Source organism: Aotus nancymaae, unplaced genomic scaffold, assembly GCF_030222135.1.
Source record: "Aotus nancymaae isolate 86718 unplaced genomic scaffold, 86718_ANA_hifiasm-v0.15.2.pri h1tg000040l, whole genome shotgun sequence".
Taxonomy (NCBI): Eukaryota; Metazoa; Chordata; class Mammalia; order Primates; family Aotidae; genus Aotus; species Aotus nancymaae.
The window spans coordinates 53,055,732-53,077,450 of record NW_026988454.1 but is presented as its reverse complement, the minus strand read 5'-3'; the positions used below and the strand labels follow the sequence as shown (position 1 = coordinate 53,077,450).

At 40.9% G+C, this 21,719-nt stretch overlaps 1 long non-coding RNA gene and 1 pseudogene across 3 annotated transcripts in view; one reads left to right on the top strand and one right to left on the bottom strand.

Annotated features, from left to right (window-relative positions):
* Positions 1 to 1,119: 1,119 nt before the first annotated feature.
* The window catches only part of LOC135268339 (uncharacterized), a 627,138-nt gene continuing 606,538 nt past the window's right edge, over positions 1,120 to 21,719 (top strand). For all 3 annotated transcript variants that reach the window (XR_010336633.1, XR_010336632.1, XR_010336631.1), the window contains exon 1: positions 1,120 to 1,208. This is a non-coding gene — a long non-coding RNA (uncharacterized LOC135268339). The remainder of the gene's footprint in view (positions 1,209 to 21,719) is intronic.
* LOC105722716 (dnaJ homolog subfamily A member 1-like) lies at positions 7,772 to 8,476 on the bottom strand (annotated as a pseudogene).

Sequence of the window (21,719 nt, the reverse complement as noted above, 5' to 3'; positions counted from 1 at the left end):
GAGAGAGAGAGAAAGAGAGAGCGTGCGAGAGAGCGCGAGAGAGCGAGAGACCGACCCACTGGGTGAGGACCGGGGCAGACCACAGATCTGAGCATCAGCTCTCTTGGGTGGGTGCCCTGCAGCACTGAAGGGGTGAAGTCGGAGAGCAGAGGAAACCCACCAAGGTGAAGTGACTACGGAGTTGTGGTAGAGGTCTGCTTGCTGTGCACTTGGAACCTCCAGGTAAAGACACCCACCTTAAGCTGAACGTTCCTTTCAGGTTTCCCTAAACCAAGGTGGTCGCCTAAGTAACAGGAGCAGGAGTCTCAGCGCTCCAGTCAGAAGCCACAGCGACCTGACCTCTCAGAGTTTTTAGTAGTAACAGTATGACCACCCCTCGACTGCATCCATCCTGTGTGTGTGTGTGTGTGCGTGTGTGTGTGTGTGTGTGTTGGGTGGGTGGGAAGAGATTCATAAAGTGGGGCTGTGAGGGGTGTGGGAGGGGCCGGCTGGGAAGAGAAAACACCCCACCCATACGATAACTTAGCCTTTGCCTGTCCTTTGCCCGCCCTCTGCCGGTCCTCTGCTCCCGCCTTGCAGACCCCGCTGCCCCAAAGCTGCCCTCGCGCTCCAGACAGCCCCACAGCCACCCCAGAAGTGGCCGAACGCAAGCCCCCAAACTCCGGCAAGCGCAGTAAACGCGTGTTCCCTTTCTCCCTCAGACCGCTACCCAGCGCTCCGGGAGAGACAGAAACAGGCAGGCAGGCTGACTGACACCGTCTAATTTTACCTCAGGAATTGCCCCCCCCCGTTTCTCATCTCGCACTAGTTTAACCTCTGGTCCTAGCAAACCTCTCAAAAGTCTTCCCCAGGCAGCGCCCAGGAGAACCGCACCCCACAAAGTGCTTTTTGCTGGCATCACCCGGATGCCTCCCTTCAGCGATGTGTCCCTTCTCATTTCCCCCCAATTCTAGAGGTCTCGGCCGGGTGTGCTCAAGCCCCTCCCCCGCGCGAGGCGGGCAGCGCGCCCTGCTCACCGTGGTCCGCGGCGGCTGCGGCGCAGGCGGGAGCCCCAGGGCGCAGGGGCTGGCGGCGGGTCGCGCGGGGCCACCGGGTGGCTCCTGCGGTCCGGTACGCAGTTGGTCCAGGAGTTTCGGACGCCCGGGCTCGGCTCGGCAGAGAGCGTCAGCGTGAATGGGAGCAAACGACCAGGGCTGTGCGTGGCGCGTGTGAGTAAGAGGCGGGCGGGCCCCACACGCAGGCGGCGGCGGTGAGGTCCGGGGCGGGGAGCCGGGCGGGGGGGTAGGCGGGCGAGAAGTAGTGGAGTTTAGGGCGCGTTTCCTGCACTTCCCGGAGAGGCTGGAACCAGGTGCGGCAGGGCGCGCTCCCGTGGCGCGGGCACGGCATGGGCGGCCGCAGGAGCCGGAGTCCGCGCAGTGCCAGAGACAGCAGCCGCTCTGCGGGAGGAGGTGCGCATCCTCCTGGCCCCACGAGGGCACCGGCGCAGCCCCCGACTCTGCGCGCAGAGGGCGAGACTTCGGGCGTCCTCGGTGACAGCTCCTCGGGCAGTCCGCTCCCGCCCAATCCGCCCAAAAGAGCAACAGTCAGTGTGGCTGGGATCTTCCCTTCCTGCGTCCTCGAGCCGCCGGTGCCAAGCTGTGCGGGCGCCCCGCTCCCCGCGGCTGGCGCTGTCACGGCCGCCGCCCGGCCCCCAGCGCGCCGGAGCCTGCAGCTGTCTCCCGGAGACGTGCCCAGCTGTGTGCGCGTGTGTGTGTCTAAGCGAATCTCTTCCCCTCCATCACTTGGGCGCGCAGGAGGGACCGGGTCCCCGGCGACCAGCTGCAGAGTGGCTGCCAGTCCACACCCTCCCGGCTCTCTCCCCACCCACCCCGCCCCTACTCCTCCTCGCCCTCCCCTCCTCCCCCTGCTCCTCCTCCAGCTGCCGCTCCCGAGCTCCCAAAGGCAGCGGAGAAACCGCAGCGAAAGGGAGGAGGGTGGGGAAGGAAGCGCAGGTGTCTTCAGCAGTGAGATGGGCGCACGCACCGGAGCGGCTTGCTGCAGGGGGAGGGCAGGGTCTTAGGCGGAGAAAGGGGAGGAGGAGGATTTACCCGGAGGCGGAGGTCCTGCTGCTGAGCCACTGCGCGTCCCACCCAGGCTCGGGAACCGCGAGTGAGCGGCGCAGTGGGGCGGCCGGGTGGGCGCGCAGGGCTCCCAGTTCGACTGAGGTCGCAGCCTGGGGAGCCCGCGGAGGTGACCAGGGTGGCAGAACTCAGGCACACAGAGGTCGGAGGGACCCAATCGCTGAGGCGCTGAGACCCGTCTCTCTCGGGTGAAGGGGGGCCTAGACCCAGAGCTTGGGGTACACAGGTGTCCAGGAAGCTGGTGTGTATGGCTCCAGCGTGCCAGGCGGGAGGGCCGGCGGCGGTGAGGAGTCGGGCGGCGGCCGCGGCATGCTTAGGGCTGCTGTGTGCATCCGGAGTCACAGGGGGCGATCACTGCCTAGCTGGGAAGCGGAGCTCTGGACTCAGCCTTCTTTTCACGTCCCAAGTCCAGAAGCTGAGAGGCACACTAGCCTTCCCAATTCAGTCTGTGTTCCACCTACCCTTTGCCCTCAGCAAAACAACAGGCCAGGAGTTTATTCTATCTGTCACTTACTGTGCTCTTTACCCGACTGAAAGGACCCTACTGCTCCAAGGAAACTGATGTGTCGCTTTCTCTCTCCCAACTCTAGTCCCCTCCCTCAACATACATCCTTACTCAACCAAAATTACCCAGAACATTGTATTTCTCATTGACAAACTTTTTCCCTCTGGGGTTCCCTAAAAATGAAAACCTTTCCTCCCCTTTTCTCTGTAGAGGCATTTAGTCTCTTGCTTACATTCCCTAGTACAAATGCAGTACACAGAAGAGTCCTTTAGGCAAGAAATCACAGCATTATTGCTTATGACGGCTTGTCTGTTTTCAAATGACAATCGCAGAATGCAAATTTGTGTCAACCTGAGGTCAGTGGAGAGAGTTGGTCCATTTAATTAGACGTCTGTTGGAAGGAATATGGGCAACAACACTAGAAAGAATTGCTGTACTTTCTCCAGTACCCATTCCTTTTTATTATGGAAATTTCACTCTGTTAATTTAGGCAATCTGAAAATGAACGGTCGGATGCAATTTACAAGGCACAATATTTCTAGATTCTCATTCAATAGCATGTCCCACCTACTTCCTCCGACCACTCTTACCATCACCTCAAAAGGTCATGAAATCAGAATCCAAACTGTACTTTTAAAATTTCAGGATATAGCCTGAATGACAAAGCTGTTGAGTTTTAGAAAGAGACCAGTTAAATCTAAACTTACTTACCAACTACTCAGACCAAATCATATGATCAGCAGCAACAGCAAAATGTATACTGTGTAATACATTGAGCAGGAGGAAAGATGGCTGTTTGCCAGATATGTGATCCATTAACCTCTTTAGCTCATTGTTGGCAACAATAGCATACAATCACATTCCTGTGTTTGAAAGACAAGGGATTTTTTTCCCATCTCAAAATCACAATGCCACATTATAGTCTAAAAGAAACCTCAAACAATAAAAGTAATAAGAAAGGAAGAAACATGATTTGTTTTTTTCTGAACAATTGTTGCTGTTCTGTTTTTTCTTGAGGGGAAAATGCTGATAAGCAATAAAGTCCACAAAGGCATGACAATAGATTTTGAAGAATACATCACTCCATCTATTGGTCCTTTCAATTAGCAAACTTTATTTTAAAGGTTTATTTATATTATCTTTTTATAGGTATTCAGTCTTTCTTTTGTACCTGATAACTGAGAAGGAGGATGGGTAAGCTGAATGTGGCTTCTCATAATTCTGTCTTGCATCAGGTTTATGTCTGGCAGGAGAGGAACACTCAGCAGCCTGTGCTTCCTTGGCAATCCTAACTTCTCCTCAGAGGATCCTTTGCTCTGTAGCTGATGGATTGTGAGATTGTCACAGTAATTTTGCCTACCTGCTACAGGATTACACTTGGGGTTGGGAGAAACTGGTTCCAGAAACTGGGATGCAATGCTCTGTAAAGGGCTTTTACCTCGCCTAGGGTTGGAAGATTAGATGAAGGTGCATGAGCATTTTTATGTTGCTTTTCAACTTCTACAGTTGACCTGGCTTTTCTGCTAGGTGATGTGCTGAGGTGGGTGGGTGTGGTCTAACATTGTAAGAAATATGTTGGTATTGTGGTAAATTAAACAAACTTAACACCAGACAAAATGGTACACCTGAACAACCTACTTGAAATACAGTTTTGAAAACAGTCACAGATTTATTGGTTTGGTTTAGTCACCTGTGCCAAACAAAGTACACAGCAATGAAAACATTTGGTTAATTAGAGTGTTCATTTGGTAAAGAATATTATTTTCCTGAACATCAGCATACTCTCTTGTCTCATAAAGATGCAACCATTGCCGGCGCGGTGGCTCACGCCTGTAATCCCAGCACTTTGGGAGGCCGAGGCGGGTGGATCACGAGGTCAAGAGATTGAGACCATCCTGGTCAACATGGTGAAACCCCCTCTCTATTAAAAATACAAAAAATTAGCTGGGCATGGTGGCGCGTCCCTGTAATCCCAGATACTCAGGAGGCTGAGGCAGGAGAATTGCCTGAACCCAGGAGGCGGAGGTTGCGGTGAACCGAGATCGCGCCATTGCACTCCAGCCTGAGTAACGCCAAGAGCGAAACTCAGTCTCAAAAAAAAAAAAAAAAAAAAAAGATGCAACCATTAAATGTTATTTAGGCCAGTCATGCTAGTTTATGTCTATAATCCCAGCACTTTGGGAAGAGAAGGTGGGAAGATTGCTTAAGGCCAAAAGTTTGAGATCAGCCTGGGCAGCATAACAAGATCCCTTCTCCACAAAAAATTAGAAAAAATATTAGCCTATTAGCCGGGCAGGGTAGTGTATGCCTGTAGTCCCACCTACTCTGGAGGCTGAGCCAGGAGTATTCCTTGAGCCCAGGAGTTTGAGGTTACAGTGAGCCATGACTGCACAACTGCACTGCAGCCTGAGCAGCAGAGTGAGGCTCTGTCTCCAAAATATTAAAAAAATATATTTATTTTACAGTTCCAAATGGAGGCTGTCCTCTTAGTGTAAGTATGGAAATGTTTGTCATTATGAAGAAATTGAGGGTAGCTTACTTACTTCTAAAATCTATCTTTTTTTTCTTTTAACCAGCCAATTACTGACTTTCAGTTAGTTTAGTAACTATTCATTGAAAGGGCCTTTCAGGCCAGGCACAGTGGCTCACACTTGTAATCCCAGCACTTTGGGATGCTGAGGCAGAAGAACTGCTTGAACCCAGGAATTTGAGGCCAGCCTGGGCAGCATAGAGAGACCCCATCTCTACAAAAAATTTAAAAATACATATGGGCTTGGTGTCACATGCCTGTAGTCCCAGCTACTCAGGAGGCTGAGGTGGGAGGATTGTTTGAGCCCAGGAGGTCAAGGCTGCAGTGAGCTGTGATTGTACCACCTTCCAACAGGGCAACAGAACAAAACCCTGTCTCAAAAACAATTAAAAAAGGAAAAGGGCCCTTCTATGTGCCACCACTGGAAACCAGAAGATGAATGAAAGAAATCTCTGCTCACATTGAGTGAGGTCAGCAATTATTAGGGCTATCAGGTTGAACAAAATTCATTTTATTGTAAGGAAATGAGACCCTGTACCCACATCTCTGTGCTCCATCACTATATTTGGGTATCTCTTGTATGAAAATTGTGGGTTTTGTATTGTGCAATGCTGTGTTTAGTCACGAGAGACCTAAAAGTGTAAGGCCATGACTGATTGTAGGGAAGCATTTCTCATGGAAGGAGTGTATCCTCAGACCAAATATCAAAAACTCTGAGGATGGTAAAGAAGATTTAACTTTTCTCTTGGTCTAGACAAGTGCTAGCCAAGAGAAATACAATGTAAGACATAAATGTGAGCCACATATATAATCTTAAATATTCTAGGAACTTATTGAAAAACTAAGAAACAGATGAAATTAATTTTGATGATATGTTTCATTCATATTGCCATCTAATACGATAATCTAATACATCAAACTATTATTTCAACATGTAATCAATATAAATATCATTAATTAAATACTTTACATTTTTTCATACTGTGGTAGGAAGAATGACTTCCCAAAGATGTTTGTGTCCTAGTCTCTGGAACCTGTACATGTGTTGCATTACCTGGCAAAAGGGATTTTGCAGATGTAATTAAGGTTAAAGACCTTAAAATAGGGGGATTATCCTGGATTGTCTGCATGGGCTCAAACTAATCGCATGAGTTCTATTTTTAAAATAGTCAAATAATATTTTTTATATTATTAATTTTAACTATTTAAAATGAAAAGTTACATATCTTAGCTAATGAAAAGCCAATTCTTTGAACTAGGCAGAAAAAGCCTGTAGTGACAAATGTTGAAAATGCTTTGTAATTAGTATACTAAGGAGATATTAATATAGTTCCAGAATTGCTTAAATTCTGATATTTAAACTTAAGCATGCATATGCTGACTTTAAAACATACAATTAAAGGTATTTATCACAATTTGCTATATTCCCAATATTAATTACAGATACTTTGTAGCATAAATCAAATGGTTTAAAGTGAGCCTGTAACATACCTAAGGAAGACCTTCCCATATTATACATGCAGATTACTTCTCCTCCATGTAAAAGTCTCTTCACTTTAAGTTCTAAGTTGAGTTTAACCCACCTCTGTAAGTCACTACTTAGGGGCTCATGATGGCCTAAAAAAAGGAAAAAAGAATGTAACAAGGACTGATCAACATAGTTATATATATATATATATATATGTAACTATATATGATCTACATATGTTATATATGTACTATATCATATAGCATTAGTTATATGACATATAAACTATAAATATGATCATTTCTATTACTGATGACACAAGCTAAATTATGTATTATGCATCTTCAAATAAAAATCGAAGCAATAGGGTAAATACAGAAGCATCACAATGAGTTCCACTTAATACACATAACTATACAGACCAACATTTCTCTACAAATTAAGTTTTGTTTTATCTTCTGATTGCCAGTTGAATATAGTGGTCCCTTAGTATACGTGGGGGATTGGTTCCATGACCCCCCTGGGTACCAAAATCCAGATGTTCAAGTCCCTTATATAAAATAGTGTGCTATTTGCCTATAACCTATGCGCAACCTGCTATATATTTTAAATCATCTTCAGATTACTTATAATACCTAATATAATGTAAATGCTATATAGTTATACTGTACTTTAAACATTTCTATCATTTTTATTGTTGTATTTTTATTTTTTTCTGAAAATTTTAAATTTAGGGTTGGTTGAATTTGCCGATATGGAGGGACAACCATACAGAGTTTTAATTTTGTAGTTTAACAATGAAAGGCCATAAGTGGAGGTCAATACATATACTTAGCATTTCAAGCTAAGCTTGTTCATATACACATCTGAAATCAATTCAAGACATGACCTAACAAATGCTAGGGGAACTTTTTTTACAAGTAGTTTTTACAGACACTCAACTTCATCTTGCACACTGACGTCAGCCTATATTTAGGGCAAAGTCAGAGATTTTATATTTTCATTTATTCTTCATTTTACTTTTAAAACACTACTGTAATTATTAAAACAAAAACAACAGCAAGAAGTGAGCATATTGTGGTTATAGTCCTTCACTTATTCACTACTGCATGTATAATACCAACAGTGAGTGCTATTCACTGGCACCTTTAAGAGGTTTGACACTGAACACCACCTCTGGAATGATAGTCATCCTCCTCCTAAACTTCTCCATTGTAATGGCCCATCTTTGCTTATATGGGTCAATGTCTACCAGATGTACTTGATTCATTTAATCAGCCTCTTTTACTTCCTCCCTCTCAGGCAGGAGTTATTCCAGCAGAAAGAGTTTATCAGGAGACAGAAAGCCATTCTCAGGAAAGTAGACCTTAATTTTGATGATTAGGTGATCCTTTTCATATGGTCTACAATAAACTGGCATACCTTCATTTAGCACACACTTAATATCACTCTGCTTCACAATCTGAATTGGGGGATAAGAGGTGTTGACTGTGGTTTGGTTGTCAAGGGTGGATATTGGCTTTTGGTTGCCATGCAATGCGTCAACCAGTTTTATGTTCATACACATGAAAAGGTCTTCTGGTTGAATAAGGAAGTATAGTTCTTCTGATCTAAAACAATTATAATATCTCCTGGCTCCTGATCTCCTTCACCATAAAATATATCTACTCATTGTCTTTCATGCCTTTGTCAATATGAACTTGTAGAATCTTCTCTCAAATGATCTTCCTTCCATTGCAACTTTTACATCTATCTTTAGGACTGATCTGTTCCCCATGGCTCTGGCACTCCATGTACACAGACTGAATTTTTTGAACCATTCTAGGTCCTATCTGATGAATTATTACTTGCATTTTAGTACTTCAGTGATTGGGACAGCACTCTACTGCTTCTTTCTTACCACCTTGGCCTTCACACTTCTCACAAATAACATTTTTTTTTTTTTTAGGTAGAGTCTCACTCTCCCACCAGGGTGGAGTGCAGTGGCATGATCTCCAACCTCTGCTTCCCAGATTCAAACTATTCTCCTGCCTCAGCCTCCCAAGTAGCTGGGACTACAGGCACTTGCCACCACACCCAGCTATTTTTTGTATTTTTAGTAGACATGGGGTTTCACCACGTTAGCCAGGATAGTCTTGATCTCTTGACCTTGTGATCCACCCATCTCGGCCTCCCAAAGTGCTGTGATTACAGGCATAAGCCACCATGCCCAGCCACAAATCACATTATTTTATGGAGCTAATTTTCCTGTTGCACACTTAAATACATCTTCTGCTATGGTTACTGAGAGCTGATACACAATATTTTTACCTCTTTTTCTCTCTGTATCCTTCCTTTTTCTTCAAATAACATCAACGATGCCCATGAGGGAGCCAAAACTGCCACCCACTCCACCCTTTTTCATTGCCTATTCTTCTCTTTTCTCAAATAATTCAATTTTCTTTGCTTCAGAGAGCACTTCATAAGCTTGAGCAATCTGTTTACACTTCTACTTATGATTTGGATTCTCACCAGTGTAGTACTTCAAGACCAGTTTCCTGTAAGCCTTTCTTAACTCTTCCTGGATGGCATTGGGTCTCACTCCAAACCCTTACAGTAAGTGGTTTCTTTCACCAGTTTCTACAGCTGGCAAGTCAGCTGACGCTGGTGTGTGGGAGCAAGAAGGAGTTTGGGCAGCTACCACTCCACCTCTTACCAAGTGTTTTGGAAAGCTCCCTCACAGGAGTTCTTAAAAGCAGAGGATTTGCTCAAGCTAGAAGAAGAAGAGATATGACAGGAGAATTCAGAGAGATTCAAAGTATGAGAAGGATTCAACATGTCCTTGCTGGTTTGAATGGAGGGGACAATGTGACAAGTAATGCAGGTGGCCTTAAGGAGTTAAGAGGCATCTGGCTGACAACCATGAAGGGAACAAGACTCCTGCCCTACAACCACAGGAACAGAATTCACCCAACAATCCCAAATAGCTTGGAACAGATTTACCTCTGAGCTTTCAGAAAAGAATGAAACCCCATGTACACCTTGATTTTGGCCTTAAGCATCTCTAATAAGCAGAGGGTTCAGCTGAGACACACCATATGGGACTTCTGGTCTACGGAACTGTGAAATAGCAAATGTGATAAAGGGATGTTTCAAGCCACTAAATTTAAGGTAATTTTTTATGGCAGCAATGGAAAATTCATACATATAACAAATCTTGAGATCTGCTATGTATTTTACATGCATGGTACATCTCAATTTGTACTAGCCACGTTTCAGGTATTCAACAGTCATGCATGTGGCTAGTGGGCACAGTATTGGACAGTGCAAGTCTAGACCGATAGAAGTTAAGATGTCTAGGAAGTGCTAGGTTTGTAGGCTAAACATAATGTCACCATGTGGAAAGAGAAAGAGAATCAAGGAATAGGGGACTTGGAAAGTTCTTTCTTGATTCTCCATCCTGTAATCTGTGAATTGGGTAATCTTACTCGTACAGAAAACAGGCTAAATTTTACAAACTATTATAGATTGTCTAAGTTCATTGAACTCTGAAATTTTTGTTTTAATGGCTATGGAAAAAGTTGTTTTTGGAATATTTCATTTTTGTCTCAGTTAAATTTTGGAGGAATCAAGAGAAGAGTTGTTGCTCACACCTGAATTTATGCTTAAGACAGAGTATTAGTTATTTCATTCTGGCATTATCGGGTCAGGGCAAGGTAGGCAAGGGTAACCATGGAAGATCTCCAGGAGTAGAATTATGCAGATTGATTTAGCTTTCCTAAGAAGGCTGTTATTTCTCACCAGAGAGTTTGCCTCTCAATATCAACCTTCTGAGGTCCAGGTTTCATTTTTATTAAGAAAGGCAGCATGTTTTATCATTCTAATTACATTCCATGTTTAGCCTTCTAAAATATTTTACCATCTTCCCTAATAGATGAAAATGTTGTTTATCCTGTAAAACTTAGAGCAGCAACTACTCATTGTAATCTAGAACCATATTAGGAAGGTTTCACCTAAAAGCTATAAAATTAGACTGGGTTTAAAGGTAAAAAAAAAATGGAACCTAGACCAGGAGGGGGCAGACAGAGGTCTTTCCAGGCTTAGAAGAGCAGTGGAGGTAACAATGAAAGAGAGGAAAGTGAATGGTGGGTCGATTGTTTGATGAAACGCTTCTTTTGACTAAAACAAAAAGCTTTTGAAAGGAAAGCTATAGTTGGTGCTGGAGAAGGAAAGGTCAGAATGCTCTAGATATGCACCATCCAATACAGTGACCCCTAACCCCATGTAGCTATGAAACACTAGAAATGGGACTAGTCTGATATGAGATATGCTGTAAGTACAAAATTCATACTGGATTTCAAAGACTCAGTGCAAGAAATATTGTACAATGTTTTACTTATAATTTTTTATCATTAAAATGATAATATTTTGGATATACTGGGTTAAATAATTATTAAAATTATTTTTACCTTTTAAAAATCTTTTGATATGGCTCCTGGAAGATTTTAAATTACATATGTGGCTCTATTATATTTCTATTGAACATTGTTGCTCTAAACAATGGATGTCTCTGCTTAAGGGAAATGTTGTAATCTCAAACTTAACAACCTAAAATTTAATTTGACTTTTTGTCCATAATCAAGGACCCCCGATGCATGCCTGTTTTTGGAATAGTACTACGTGCAGTAGACATTTTGTTTTTCTGTTTGTTTTCGGTTTTGTTCTAGTATTTGGATTTTTTTTTTTTTTTTGGTGAGGGTGGAGGGAGGGGTTAGGGAGCAAGCCTAGCAGTATCCTAACTTCATTCCTTTTTTTTGTTTGGGTGAGAAGTGCATTGCCAATGGCTCCTGGGCAGACCAGGCTTGAGCTTGTGGTGTGGGCTTAGCCAATCAGTCTCCCCCGGGCACTTTGAATTTTGAGTTATTAATATTAGAACAGAGATATAAAAATGGTTAAAATGCATTCATAGCATGGTGAGTGACATCAGCAGTGTCTGTGACAACAGTGTCCTTGACCTGGTTACTTTAGATGATTGTGATGCAACTTAAAGTTTGAGAACCACAGTATTAGGTCTTATACATCAGCTCTTCCAAGAATAATTATTCCACCCCAAATTGACTCTTCCTTTTCTTAAGTCCTATAGCCCTTAATATCTATACCACTCATGCTGAATCTATCCCATATTGCTTTGCAGTTATTCATCTTATCTCTTGACTAGCTTCTTAGCTTCTAGAAGGCAGGGTGCTATAAATCACCATGACTGACATAAAGTAATAACTCACTTAATGAATCAATGAATATTCACTAGTGACAAATTAATAGCTCCTCATATATGAACTTCCCCGTTTTCTATAAAATAAACTTTAAATTAGTTCACTTCTATTCAAGAGCTTCTAAAGCAGTGATCCTCAAATTTGCTAAATGTTTAATTCACCTAGAGGGTTATAACAAATATTGATACTCAGGTCAGAGCTCTAGAGATCCTTAAGTAATGGATTTAGGGGTGCAGAAATCTGGTCATTGTGATTTTAAAACTTCCTGAATAGTTGCATATTCCAGGCAAGGTAGTGTGTGGTGTGTAGTCGAAAGACTGAACTGCAGGAGCAGTTCCCCAGGAGTTTCTGAATGTGCATTTCAACAAGATTCCCAGATGATTCTTATATACGTCAACGTATGAGAAGCACTTGGTTTAGAGCAACAATGTTCAATAGAAATATAATAGAGCCACATATGTAATTTAAAATCTTCCAGGAGCCATATCAAAAGATTTTTAAAAGGTAAAAATAATTTTAATAATTATTTAACCCAGTATATCCAAAATATTATCATTTTAATGATAAAAAATTATAAGTAAAACATTGTACAATATTTCTTGCACTGAGTCTTTGAAATCCAGTATGAATTTTGTTAGTTTGGAGAATAAGGTAAAGGCTAGAGAAGGTAACTTAGGCATTATCTCTTTAGAGGTAAAAATAGAGAACAAATGTGAGCATCAGGAGGCAGAATGTAGAGGGAGGAGCCAAGGACTGAGAGTCTGATAATATCTTTATACTTCTGGGACTCAAGGAGTTGTACAAAGGGATGCTGCCTTAGATATTAGCAGGTATTAAACCCCAAACCTATTCAGATTAGAAGAGTTAAATAGGAATTTCTTTTGTGGTACTTCCAGAACTTTTAATATACTACCTTGCATATAATTCTTTAATAATGCTGCATTTCCAAATATTGTTTGACTATGAACTCTCAAAGAATTAGCAATATATTTGGAGACATTTTGGAAAACAATCAGCTAGAATTTTCTGGAACCAGAAAAAGAAATAGGCTTAAAGAAGTATTCAGGGGGAGAAATAGGAGTCCCAGGATTGAGACTATTCAGATAATTCAAAGCCCTCTTACTCCATTATAATGGAAAATGGGTTTAATAGTATGGGATGAATAGCATTAAATTCTGTTGTACCTCCATGTCTCCCAAATGCATAGCACTTGGCAAATGGAGTTGCACCACGTATATTTAAGTGAATAAATAATAATAAAAAAGAATGAGAAAAGTCCTTTAATTTGTCTGTATGGAGATCACAAGAAATTCTTAGCAAATAGGTGTCTCCTCCAACCCACCTCCAAGTGACTTCAGAATACTGGTGGGGTGGGTGGACAACACATCTATTTGCTAAGGATTTCTTAAGTGATTTCTCAAGAACCCCTGGCAAAGTAAATTGCCACCTTATCATCTGTTTCTCTCTTTTTTCTTGGAAATATAACAAGGATGACCATATAATTTATCATCCAAACTGGGACACTTGAAAGAGAGAAAGGGAGAGCTATTAATAATTATGCCAGGACAACACATACAAAACAGACTTTCAGGCAAACTGGGACAAATGGTCATCCTAAAAATAACTACTGATATTTAGCTGTGCGCTTAACTATTAGGAATATAGTTTGCACTGTTTGGTCTCTCTTGTATTTACAGGGGGTCTAGTAATGGAAATGGTACCAGATCACAGTAGTTAGTTCCCCTCTTCCCCAAAGTTTACAGAGATGGCTCATATCTTGACCAAAGCTGGTTCTTACCAATCAAGAAAGATGGTACAAAATGGCTGTAGAGGCCTCACAAAGATATATTCTTAATGAGTTCCTTTCTTCTTCCTACTGGCTGGAATGTGGTTTTTCTGGTTAGAGATTTAGCAGCAATCTTGGATCACAAAGCAATGTGCTTAAGATGGTGGAACAGAAAGATTAAAGAAGCCTGAGTCTCTGATGATCATAGGCCCTTTCAGTCAGTCTACCTTTGGTCTACTGTGTGAGAAATCAATAAATATTTATATTTAGAAATCATTCTGGGTCATTTTAAAGTTTTCTGTTACTCCTCATTGAACCTAATCTGGGTAGATAAGACCTTATAATAGTGCTGTCAAAAAAACATAATGTGGGTCACAAATGTGAACCATATGTGTAATTTAAAATTTTTAGTCATTTTAAAAAATGAAAAAACAAAGCAGGTGAAATTAATTTAAATAATGTATTTTTTTTAACCATTATAGCAAAAATACTATCTTTTCAACCTGTAATCAATCAACATGAAAAATATTAATGTGACAGTTACATGATTTTGTTTCATGCTAAGTCTTCACAATTCTATGTGCATTTTATACTCACAGCACATCTCAGTTTAGACCACATTTCAAGTGCTCGATAGCCATATGTGGTTACTGGCTACCATACTGGACAGCACAATTTTATACCACAAATACCTCCTTTCACCCACTCATGTATTTTCTATTTCCCTGTTTTCTTGTTTCTCTTCAACAGGTAAACAGATAAAACTCTATATCTACACAACAACAACAACAACAATAAAATAACAACAGTAAACTGTTTCTCATTCTTCCTCAAAGATATTTTTCTAGTGTTTTTCTTTCCCTCACAACTCTATTTAATTAAGTTTGCAACATCAGTTAACTCTGGTCTTAAGCTAATGATAGAACAGGGTCTTTTAGTATGCCACTGGATAAACTGTTGGCTGGGTGATGTGAAACCACCAGCAATCATATTTCTACTAAAAATACAAAGAAAAATTAGCTGGGCATAGTGGAGCATGCCTGTAATCCCAATTACTCAGGTGGCTAAGGCAAGAGAATTGCTTGAACCCAGGAGGCAGAGGTTGCAGTGAGCTGAGCTCGTGCCACTGCACTCCAGCCTGGGCAACAAGAGCAAAACTCCTTCTCAAATAATAATAATAATAATAATAATAACAACAACAACAACAACAACATCAGGACCGAAACATACTATGTTTTGCTATGAGTTGCCATAAATAATTGGTCTATTTATCAATCTACCTAATCTATCTATAATGATTTAAGGAAATCACTTCTAGAATCAGGTTACCTCTCTGGTGATGCCAATTTTCTTTACTTTGAGGTATATGGTGAAAAGTGAGAGAAAGGGAATTGTTTGAGCTGGCACTTGGAAGTTGAGCCTAACCTGGATACCCCCTGGGAGGGGTCGTGAATGTATATATCAACTACCATATGTGGGACAATGGAAAATTGACTTCTGGCAGGTAGGCTTTATGGAGTACAGCATAACCTCAGTTATTAGGAGTCTAGTGTTCAAGCACCATGAATGGTGTTAGTTTCAAAAGGAAGAATAATGTGGATCTTGTAAAAAAAAAAGAAATAAATAATGAGCTTTGAGTATTTTGTACATGATTAAGAGGAGCCAAAGATATGAAAGTTATGGTGGATAAGCCAGGATTGATTAATTCTCCAACAAGAGGGAAGAAATCTTCTGGTTTAACAGAGATGTACAAAAAAAGGTCAGTCTTTTCATGTAGAAGAAGCCAAGAAGCTCAGATGACATGATAGGGGCCTAACAAAATATGAAATAAAAAAGGCAGAGAGAAGAGGAAAGCAGGCAAAGGAGATTATATATGGAGCAGAAGTGGTGGTAACAAAGACAGAAGTAGTAGTAAAAGAGCCCAAGACATGCCATCAGCTCTGTGGAAGTAGAAAGAACAAGACAGACATGAAATCCAGAGACATTATCAGCAACTTAATGGATGTTTGGTACCATGTATAATTAAATCTTCACACACACAATATTTCTGGAAAAAATCTCATGCTAACTGGAATCACTTGTCTGTTTGATAATTTACTTACTCATTTGCAGTTGTCTAATTTGTACCAGAGGTTTGTACTCTCTTCGGCCTATGTGCTCTCAGTGACTTAGATAAAGCCCATGGGTGCTATGGGTGATGCTGCCAAACCTAAGACCTAAAACACAGAGCATGGGCCAAGAAAAATAAAATAAGGAAAGCAAGAAAGAAAAAGAGTATTATGAATGCTTTGGTTATTCAGGCATCATTTATCTAGCCCCCTTAGCAATATATCCTCTAGCTGAGAACAAGGAGTAAGCATTAAAACACATCTGAAAATCTAGACATACGATGCCAAGACTACGTGGTAATTTTCGTTGCAATATACTTATTGAAAACTCTCCAGATCCCAGAAGTGTGGCCTCACTTTCCCTTTACTTGACCACGCCAGCCACTGCCACTCCCTATGGGCCCTCCTTCCTGAAGAGCCATGGATATTGCTGCAGAATCCTCAACTCCAGGCACTACTGCTGATCAGTCAGGCTCAGTGTGCAGCTTTAAAACCATTTGTCATCCTTTCCTTTTAATGTTGCTGAGAATGTTTTATTATTACTTTTAAACAAGTCTAACAAGCACAGTTAGTATTTTCTAAGTCAAGTGCAGATTAGGACAGTAAAAGAGGGCATGAGATAAATGATAGCCAAAGAGATGGCAGGCGATATTGAGAATGGGGCAGGAAAATTGTAAAACCCTATGAACTTCATCTCAAACCATAAAGCCCATTCAATGTCAGAGTTAGTGTATGTGGTATGTGTTGTGGCAGGAAGAGAATAGACTTTGCAATAAGTCAGGTCCAGACTCAAATTATAGCTCTTCTGCTTATAGCTGTGTGACCTTGGGCAGGTATTTAAGTTATCTGAGCCTCAGTTTTCTCATTTCTAAAATGGAGATATTATCTTCCTTATTTGGTTGTGAAGATTAAATCTATGTAAACCAACATGGTTGTTGCAAATAGCTACTTCTCCCCCAGAAATGAATAGGTTTTCAGGTTATATCTTCTATACTTTTATAACTTCAGATAGTGCTTACTAAACTCATACTACAATGTAGACACCATACAAAGCACTGGAACATGGAATTAAATGAACAACAGTCTGTATCATTAAGGAACTTAGAGTTATTTGGGAAGAAAGATTGTAAAACAAAAGTTAGGTGGTAGGTTAGGGTGAAACAATACAATTAGGTTCCAATAATTGATGTAGTATATACTGATGGCAGCATGTGGTGGTTGTCAACAATTTGAGGGAGAACATCATGTGTTTATAGTGAAGATAATCCTGAATCATCAGGAAACATAAATTTTGTTTAATAAACTATGTCTAAAGAGGCAGAATATAAGTAATTCTTGTATTTAAAATATTCCATTTAAAATGATGAAATCTAAAAAAAATTAATTTCCATGGTTTACTTTGGCAAAAAATCCATTAATTTCTAATGGAACACCTTATTTGTTGATATGTCAAATAAATGAGACATTGCTAAAATGGCAGTTGAGAAAGGCAAAAAAGAGGAAGTAAGACTATGGGGAACGGAAGGGGAAAGGAACAGAAATATTATGGTACGACTAGAATTGCTTCGCAAGAATCAGTCTTTTGTCAATGTGGCTTCCTTGCTGTTCCATTTCATCTTCACAGCTACCCTGTCCAACTGGCAAAACGTGTATTATTCTCTGTATCACTGATGATGAAGTGGAAAATGCAAGGGGTATTACTTGTCCAAAGTCACACACTTAGCAAGACATGCATCCAGAAGGTAGAACCCAGGTTCTCTGCTTGAGGCACAACAAATGTAAAGAAAAAAGTCACCCTCAGTAGTTCTAAAGAATTTCATCTAAAGAAATAAAGTTTAAAACCAGGAAGCAAATATCCAAGAAGTGATATGGCACAGAATTTTCTATATATAAAAGAAGCGCTAAGCATAATTGCTTTGCCACAACTTCTTTTTTCCCATATTTTCCTTTCTCACCTCCTTCCTCCTCCAAATAGATGAAGGCAAGAGAGAAATACCAGAAAGGAAGAGAATAGGAGGGAGAAAATAGAAGGTGATGAGAAAAGAGAAGGCAAAAACAGTAGGAGATAAATGTGTAAGGAAGTCTTACTGTTGAACATATAATATGTTTCTGGTAGATTTAAAATTTGTAAATAAGAACATACTATGCTTATACCACATATAAAAAACCTTGTGTTGAAGTTTCTCCCCAAAACAATTGAAGTCTGGGGTAAATGTGTCAAGAAATGTGTATGTTGTCTTGGCTACCTATAAATGCATAGGCTGTTTGGACAGAATCAAACGCCTTCCCTGAGTTCCCTGAGCAGGGATCTCTGGTGACAGACCCGTAGACTGATACTCTCTATTATTCAAGGGCATCAACTGGCCAGTACACCTCTTCTTATCCAAGTCACTGTAAATACCACCCAGAGCCTAATGCTGATATAGGGATGTAAAACAAAGCCAATGCTGATCATGTTCCCTAGGCACATCTCAGGAAACAAATCTCATCTGGAGCCCATCCTGCTGAAGCAGGTGGGTGAGATTCTGACACCAGTGTCATCATTTACTGTGACCCCAGCAGGCACTCCACCAACTGGTATGCTAGTTTCTCCTCTGCTTGAGCATAATCAGAGGGTACACCTCACAGGACATTGTAAATGTTCATGGAAAGTTCTTAAAACAGGTATTGGCTCACTGTAAGTTCTCAATAAATATTAGCTTTTATCAAAAATTAACACTGTTTATCCTATGTCAAGTTTCGGTTTCTCTGACCTTAAACAATCATGTTTAAAATATGAAAACTAGGCCTCAATCAAAACCATATGTTTGTGGTTTCCTATTGTTCAACACAAAAATTTCCCTCATTAAAAGAAGCTACAAAAATCTGGCGGTGTTTGAAATGCGTGCATTAAAAGTTTTATGTGGATATGGGTATTTGTGGGCTTCTTCCATCCACTTGGGAAGGATTGCTCCATGAATCAAGGGCTGTAAATTTGTATCATTTACATTTTTATTTCTCTAAACAATCTCTGCAAAATGAAAAAGAACATAATTTTAAAAGTTGGGGTTTATTTTTTTAAATTTAATTTAATTTTTTTTTTTTTTTTTTGAGACAGAGTCTCACTCCAGGCGCCAGGCTGGAGCGCAGTGGCATGACCTCGGCTCACTGCAACGTCCGCCTCCCGAGTTCAAGCAATTCTCCTGCCTCAGCCTCCCGAATAGCTGGGACTACAGGCGTGCACCACCATGCCCAGCTAATTTTTTTGTATTTTTAGTAGAGACGGGGTTTTACCATGTTGGCCAGGATGGTCTCGATCTCTTGACCTTGTGATCCACCCGCCTCGGCCTCCCAAAGTGCTGGGATTACAGGTCTGAGCCACTGTGCCCAGCCGGGGTTTATTATTATCTTTATGTCTAGTCCTATAAATGTGAACCCTTTGAAACCTCATTCATTTGGAATAATGGAAGAAAAATAGTGAGAAATCTGCCTGAGAAAATATTTGTGAACAAGTGGAATTTTAGTAATGTCAAGAAAAGTTAATATTATTAGCTAAGCTATAAATGGATTTTAATAAGTAATAAAACTAAGTTTGTAAAACTACACTTCACAAAAGGCCCTGGTTGTTTTATACTATATCATAAGTATAAGCTAGTTTGATAACATAATAAATTTAATTACTAGAACCAAAAATAAATGACTCTTTAAAAAACCCTGGATTTGCCTAGTTTACAAATAAAACCCTAAAGAATTCTCTGAAGAAAAAGTAACATTTTTAATTACATATAGTTTAGTTGGTTATCTTCACATGAGATCAATGAAGTGTGGATTAATGGAGTTTTATTGCATAATGCACGTTAAAACAACATACGAATAAAACAACCCAATTATCTTTTCTCATATCATAGCTTCCAAACACCTAGGGCTTTGGGCTTGTTTATCTTTAGTTGTATACGGACAAAACTCTTGTCAAGGGAATGCCTGGGGTGTGTAGTTGTTAACTCTTTCCATGGAAACAACACTGAAGAGAAGAAAGCCAGGGAAGTAGAGGTCACATCAACGTGACTCTTAGGGGGTCCAAGTGTGATTTAAGTGTCTGGGCTCTGGAGTCAGACTGCCTCAATTCAAGCTCTGCTTCTCGCTGGGAGGCTCAGTGACAATGGGGAAGTTCAGGTTCTTCCTCTGTGAAGTGGGATGATCATGGAATCTTGCAAGATTCTTAAAAGAGTAACATTTCAAATAGTGCTTGACACACTGAGAGCTCTCGGTCATTTCTGCTGTCTTTATAGCTGTTATATGTAAAATTTCAATGGTGCAAAAGAAATAGCACTGGAATATAAATTCTCTTAGCAAGGCAATTTACTTCTATAGAAGGGTGCATCTCATGGACGGAGCAATGGCAAGCACATACCTGAACAGGTGAGGGGAAGAGGTTTGAAAGGGAGCAGGGGTGTGAGCCAGAGTGGTGGGGTGAGTGGTTTGGTGGGAAAAATGGTTCTTGAACGGGTAACTAAAGATGACTCAGGTCAGAGCAAGTGACTTGGATGAGTCAGGATAGAGCAGGGGACTGGGATGAGTTGGGACAGAGCAGGGGACCAGGGGAACAGATGTGAACTACTGATTAGAGCTAGTGGAAAAGATCATTTACTGAAACTACAAGGAAGTTAAACTTTAAAATGGAGGACAAAGAACTGAACATACTGACATACCAATTCTTAGAAGAGAAATTTAGAACTCATTGTATCCAACAGAGCTGACCGGTATTAAAGGACATTTGTCTACCTTTAACCTCATGGCAACAACAAAATCAAGCCCTAACTTAGAATATCAATTTATATACTTAGCCATATCATTTCATAGTTTAGTGTATATAATATTAAAATATCTCACCAAGAAGGTGACTTTTAAAAGTCATTAGTTATATAAATGCAATGTCAAATGCTTTTAAAAATCTAAGAATAAAACATCTACTGAAGTTTAGTTCCTCTATTATTAGCATTTGGATGACCTTCATGAACCTGTTTAGATTGCTTACTTCTTTTGTTGTTGTTTTTGTTGTTAAAGTTTTATGGTGATTGAACTATCACCAGGAGGTGATAGCGCTTGAATTTGCCCTCTGTAACTTGCTCTTTACCAGCCATCCCCCACTTGTTTAAGCCGCAAAACCTGTTTCTCTTGGTTCTTCTCTTTCCTACACATCCCACATCCACTATATCACAAAGAATGTAGGCACCCTCTCTGAAACATGTCTTGATTCCATCTGTTTTTTTCTCTCTCTACAATCATCACTCTCTTCCAAGCTGCATCCACCAGTCCTCTTGGCTGGACTAATGTGATAGGTTCCTAAATGATGGGCTTGCTTTCACCTCTTTCCTTATAAAATTCATTCTCCAGTGAGAGCTCAGCTTTATCCTAGTGAAACATACATGGAACCCTGTTACTACTCTTATCTGAAACATTTCAGTGGCTTCTTGTCATCCTTAGAATAAAATCCAAATCCCTTATTCTGGCATACAATGTTTTCTGTCCTCTGACCACTCCCTATCTCTTCAACCTTATGTCCTTATCCTCTCACCAGCACCCACTGTCCTCAGCCATACAGGCTTTCTTCTGTTTCTTGAACATGTCAAGCTTGCCGTCTTAAGACCTTTGTGCTAGCTGTGTCTTCTGCCAGGAATGTACTTACCCCCCATCTTCTCATGGCTGACTCTTTTTTGCCCTTCATATTTCAGACTAAATATCACTCCCTGGAGATGCCTTTCCACGCCCACCCAACCAAAAGCATCTGCCTAGTAACTCTTTATCATACTGCCTTTTTAATGTTGTGTGAGATATTTGTCATGGTCTGATCTTTCTTGCTCATCTATTTACTTCTAATTTGTCTATTTGTATATTACCAGCCTTGCTCCAACTAGACTATAAATTCCAGCAGAGTGGGAACAATGTCATTCTTCCATTCTTGTATGTCATA